Below are 6,575 nucleotides of genomic sequence, written 5' to 3'. Positions count from 1 at the left end.
CAGTGAGAGGCCCACGTACCGCAAAAGAAAAAAAAAAAAAAATTATATATAATATCTATAATAAATGTAAATATAAATATACTTACATATATAGGTCTCTGTAGATTCTCTCCATGGTAGGCCGCTCTCCCACCAGCGTTCCCTGCTGGTCATGGAACGTCCGGAAGCTGAAGAGGCAAGCTCGGGACGCCGGGCGCAGGTAGCACGAGGACGTGCCCGTGCAGCCGCGCTGCGCAGGGTCAGAAGTCAACGCGCAAGCGCTGTGGCCGAGCTGCTGCGTGACAGCTGGAGGCTGCAGGAGCAGCTCCAGCGTTTGACCCCCAGTGTGGAGGCGCTGGGCTTGGTGGCCTGGCCCACCCTGCGTCAGGCACGCCCACCACAGCCAGGCAAACGCCCAGGCCCCGGGGTCCCGGACGGCGCGCCCTGCTTGGGAATTGCATACTTCGCCAGCCACGCCATCTTCTTGTTCATGGGCTGCGGCCTGAGTGTGCTCATGGCAGAAGACAGTGAGGCGATAAGAAGGACCTCAGACTCCTCAGACTCGTGCGTCCTCAAGAATGGGCACCAGTCAAAGGCAGGGCCTGACGACAGCTCCCCTGAGGCCGCCCAAAGCTTGCAGCCACCGTACTCCCCCCAAACCTCGCCTGCTGAACCTCACCAGCCAGTCATGCCTGTCACTTGAGTATCCGAGTTCTCTGGGGACACTTCAGCCCCAGCTCTGTCGCCCTTGTCAGCTGCCATCCCACAGAGGATGATGGGATCGCTCAGCCTGAGCCCAGCGAGGCCAGTGCCCCCTGGACTCCCAGTCCAAGTGAGAGCTGTCTCCCACGGTCACTGTGGAGCTCCGACTCTGGGGCAGTGACGGCAGGCCAGAGCAAGGGCAGACAACATTTGGTGACGCCGCTTCCGTCACCCACCTCCACGCAGCCAGCAGCCGGGACTCAGGCCCACCGTGCCCTTCACCATCAAGTGTATCCAATTTAGCTTAGCAAGTTCAACTGGCTTCTGGTGTGCCCAAAGGCTAAGTGGGATGTTTTGAAACCTGTCCTCATCACAAGGGGAGTGAATGGACAGAAGAGCTGAATCTGGGCCTTTCTTCTTCTTAATTTGAGCTGCACTTACTTCACTGTGCATGGTCCTCTGAAGCTTGTGCTGGGCGGCCCGAGATGATATTCTGAAGTCCTAGAATTTAAGGTAAGCCTCATGACCTTGACATTTAGCTTTTTTTTTTTTTTTTGTGATACGCGGGCCTCTCACTGTTGTGGCCTCTCCTGTTGCGGAGCACAGGCTCCGGACGTGCAGGCTCAGCGCCCATTGCTCACGGGACTAGCTGCTCTGCGGCATGTGGGATCTTGCCGGACCGGGGCACAAACCTGTGTCCCCTGCATCGGCAGGTGGACTCACAACCACTGGGCCACGAGGGAAGCCCGACATTTAGCTTTTAAAAAATACCTCCTCTCCCAGTAACTGTCTCACTGCTTGCATCGCTTCTCTCAGCCCCCACTGTGCACAGTCACCCGGTGGCCTTATTGCAAGGTTTCTACTAGGAGCACACCGTCCATTTCCCTCCCCCGCCCGAACACACACACCCAAAGATGTAGACCTGAAAGGCTGGGTTTTGCCAGAGCTCACTGGACATTTCTAAAGGCCCCTCTACTGGTCTCCACAGGTTTGGGATGACAGGGTAAGATAGGTCCCATTTGTTTATTTTTATTTCCATTTTCCTATACTTAAGAAAACAAAATTATTGATATGATCTAAATCGTCCAGGCTAAAGGAATTTAGAATCTCCATCTTCCATCCCTTAACAAGGCCTATTTTTCAAGCCTGCTGACTTGCTACAAAATCAAATCTGACAGCGAGAGCTGAGATATAACTCCTTGTTCTAGCACGTATCTGTCTCTTCTCTGAAGGATCAGAACCCATTGCTTTTAATGGGTGAGAAATTCACATGGCATCAAGATTTATAGAATATTCAAATTCAAGTGAAAATGTTTCAAAAATATTTTTCTCTTCCAGTTTTATGATGCTAGGGAGGGGGGAGGTAGAAGGAGATACTGCTCTATTTTATCTTCCCACTGCTGCACCTATACCTTTGTATACCCTGACTGATTTTTTTCGTAAATTGAGAGGTCCTGTCTAGTGTAACTGATTGCTTTAGATGAAAATTTTTGTGAAGGCTATACATATTCCATATGATTTTTCAAAAGCGTAATATATTAGAATTCAGAAGTGAGAACAGTGTGAGTTTATAACTATTTTACTGTTTATATATAAGGTATATTTTAATGCATAAGGGACAGCATTAGAATTAGGCATGTAGAATAAGGGCATACTATAACATACTACATGAGACCTAGGGAATTGCTGTAAAAATGTCTCACAAATCTACAGAGTGATAGATAAAATTCATTCCCTCAGGGATTTTTCTCTGTTGTAAATTGTGACAAATCAGCAACTATCAAGCTTTGTAAATGCCTGAATTGTTTACTCTGCCTCAAACCAAATTTTACTATAAGCCACTGCTCTGGAGTTTGGATTAAATGGAGATACAAGTGAATAGAGAAAAAGGTCCAGATGGATCTGAGATGCATATACCAATTTGAAATGAGGGAGTTCAAGGTGGACAAAATGCCCTTCCTCATCAACCAAACAGAGAGGAACACTAATCTACTTTACATAAAAATAGAAAGCACTTGGGTTTTCTACTTTCCTGACTGGTGAGAATAAAATAGGAGATATAGATAGATATATAGATACAGATATATAAATATATAGGTAGATATAAATAGATATATAGAAGCATGGGAAAAGAAAATTGAATCTAATTTCTGGTTCCACAGATTTAGAACAGAACTAATCATCAATATAATTAAAAAGATAAATTGGAACATGCAATGCATTTGAGATCAGAGGCTAGGAAATATTTAGTGAACAAAGAGAATTTAATAATTGATACAGTAGAGGAATTACGAAACGTGTGCAGCTTTGAAAAAATAATCATTATTTTGGCAATATTCTGTTTATATTTAACAATGTTGCCTTTAATAAGATAGCAAGAGTTGCCAACATGGAGCAATTAGGTCAGACAAACTAGGAATTAATTACTGTAGACAGGCCCATATGTCACAAAAGCCTGGCACATGTTCTCCAAGCCTAGCTTGTAAGGGGAAAGATTTATTCTGGGAAAGCTGTTGAGATAGTAAAAGGGACTTTGCTACAAAAGTTTGAATCAAAAGCGACTTTGCAGAATTCAGATCTTCAAGGCACAAAGTTGGATTAAGTACAAACTAGGTGAATTTTCTTCGGTGCTTATCCAGTTACTTAAAATAAATGGAGCAGTGCATAAACAGTGTGTCTACAGCAGTTCTTGGAGTGCGCCAGGAACCAAATTTCAACAAAGCGTGAGCTACTGATTCTACATGCCCACATGCCCACATGTTAGTTCAAGCTGGTATAGAGAAATGATTAGTAAGTCACAATCTTTAGGGTGCATGTACATGCCCTAAATGCAAGATATCACCCAAAATTAAGTTTTAGTGTGAAAGATTGAAAATCACCCTTTGTGTTTTGCTTCTTAAATACTGTGCAGTGTTAACATTTTAGTCCTTAGAAATCACTGTTTTTATATTGATATTCTTTTCGCTACTAAAACATATAATCAAATTTAGAATATGCATTTTTACCTGGAAAATCAATAACAATATTTTTAATTTAAATGAAACAAACAAAAGCAACCCAATATTTTTTTCCTCTAAATTGGTCCTTGTGTAAGTCAAGCTTGGTTGTTTTAGGCTAAACTCTATTACAACCCTGATTTCTAATTCTACTAACTTGTTTTCTGGGAGATGTAGCCAAAGACATGATACCCATTTCCCATGTGAGACCTTCCTTTTGAGATGTTTCATATTCCAAAAAGTCCACATGTAGGGGGAAACCTTTAATGAAAAGAGGATGCAAACTTACACGACTATGAGGACAGAGGCAAGTAATATATTCCCAACCTGGGATAATTAAAATTGTGCAATAGCAGATATAAATGACAGGCAATGTCTAGATTTATGGTAGAGAAACAATTGGGAGTGGTGTGGACTGTGGAACACTGGACCCACTTGTTAAAAGTCTCAATTGTTGCCATACTGGTATGTGATCCAGATCATGATTTTATGTGAAATTTCACAACATTTTAAATATTGCAATTAATCCAAACATCCAAACACAAAGAACAAATAAAAACAAATACATTTGGCCAAACAAAAATATTTTAAAACCAAATTCAACATTCTATCAGACAGATGCAGACAGATGCCTGTACCAGACATTAATGCTTTCAGCATTATCTGCTCTATAGGCATAGGAAATACTATTTTTTTAACATTGCTGTTATTTTTACCCTAAAATTCTCATTGTTTAACTTGTATCAGAGTTGCCTGGATAAGGTTGTAAACTAAAATGAAACATGCCCAGTTAAATTTGAATTTCAGATAAACAGCGTATTTTTTTTAGTATAAATATGTCCCAAATATCGCATGGGGCATAGTAAAAATTATTCATTTTTTAATCTGAAATTCCATTCAACTGTGTATACTGTACATTTATTTGCTAAATGTGGCAATTTTATACCTGTAGGGCTTGTTAAAACACAGATGGCTAGCCCCACTCTAAGAGTTTCTGATCCAGCAGGTCTGAAGTAGGCCCTAAGTGTTTGCATTTCTAACAGATTTCTTAGGAGATATTGGTACCATTGGTTCCATAAACACACTTTGAGAAACACCGCCCTAAAATAAACTAACGTTGAGTCAGTTTTTAAAAATCAATTAAAGTTATTCACATCTTCTCTTTTAATCAAACATTTGCTTATTATTTCAAATACATAGAGATTCTTTGGTTTTCCTAATGACTCAAAGTTAGTTCTAAATCTGTACTCATGATTTCATTTTACTCTAGACTCAAGATCACCTGCTCTCTCATGCTTCCAGAAGTATCTGCTAGGATCTTTGCCCAGTACCTTTGTTTCCCCAGGCATTTTAATGCTTGACTATAAAGTTTTAGTAGTTGAATTTAGCCTGAAAAGGAAATGAGTTTCTTGAGACAGTAGCATGACATCTGCTACCCTGCACCATTATCTTTTTTTCCCTATAAAATGTAAATGAGATATGTTAGCTATATTTAAAGGGGGTGGTAATACCCTTACATACATGAATCATGATTATACTAATTTGGCTAAGCATGAATCAAAAACTTTTCAGAAGCTTTTCAAAATTCCATCATTAAAACTCAATTTGCAGACTATATGTTACTCTTATCTTTCTAAATATGTACTTTTTTTTTCCATAAACTGCCTTGATTTTGGCAACCTCACACCTCTTTTCACCAGATGTTTTTGCTGGCATCCATTTGGCTGAGGCCATTTTTAGTACCTGGAAGGAGGGCAGGAGGAATATTAGACTCTTTTGGCTCAGGAAGTCTGTATATTATCGTCACCATTGCAGTCATGTTGCTTTGTTGCTTATTGTCCCCAGCTTGTTGCCACCCCTCTCATCTAGATCCTTTTCTTTTAGGGAAGATCTGAACTGTATTCTGTACTTTTTTTGTCCTGATCCTGTGGGGTATGACTCTTTGCTCCTGTTTCTTGGTCTGTGTAATTGTGCATGTCTTTTCACCTCTGCCAGTCCCAAGAGCTGGAGTCATTTTGTCACCACCTGCAGCATATCTCAGACTTTCATCACATGGCCCAGAACCAAGTACTGTCCCTGAGGCTCCAGCCTCAAGACCTGTTGCCAAGCCCATCACCCTACCTCCACCCATATGTAGAACCTCTGAACTGTGTAGGCTGCTAGACTGCTTCTTTATGCTATGTCAACATGCATGCCCACATCCTACCAAGGGCAGGCCCTGTGCAAAAAGAATCACACTGTATGCTCCTGATACTACCCTCTGTTGCCTTGATTTTGTCCTATTCTTGTATTATTCCCCAACAACAGGAGGATGCACTTCATGGTGTGGGGCCTGCACACAAAGCAATATATTGGGCTGTTAAAGAAATAACACATTTAGAAGTCCAAAAGTAAATTGTTTCCCCTTATTGTACACAGTGTTTAAAAACAAAGAACTAGAAATGACTGACCATAATATATTATGACAAATTCTGTTATATAGCTATGAATTAAATGCAACTAATCTCTGTGGTGGGTGCCATGGAACGAAGTTTTTTGTAGTATCTACCTTTGTAGAATATTTAAGAAAGGTCATTGAAAATATTCTAACTAGACCTGCATAAATAATGTTTGCACTTAAAATAAAGATGCTGCTGGACAGCAGAAACAAAGAAATCACCCACCAAAAGCACTTGTGCCTTAGGTGTCAGGTACATAGCAAACTCTGGAGAACGGATATTGTAATGAATTACTCACTCAGACTTCATTCAATTCCAATGATGACAGTTTGGGCCAAACAACAAAGTTGCTCTATCTAAAAAAGATGAAAGGAGCTCCGTAAAGTGTTCTAATGGCTCAGCACAACTTCATATTGACAGTTGGTAACATTAGACACATACAGTTTCCTGCCACATCTGA

This window comes from Neophocaena asiaeorientalis, unplaced genomic scaffold (assembly GCF_003031525.2).
Source record: "Neophocaena asiaeorientalis asiaeorientalis breed wild unplaced genomic scaffold, Neophocaena_asiaeorientalis_V1.1 scaffold7, whole genome shotgun sequence".
Taxonomy (NCBI): Eukaryota; Metazoa; Chordata; class Mammalia; order Artiodactyla; family Phocoenidae; genus Neophocaena; species Neophocaena asiaeorientalis.
The sequence above is the reverse complement of the archived record's forward strand: the minus strand, read 5'-3'. Positions refer to the sequence as shown.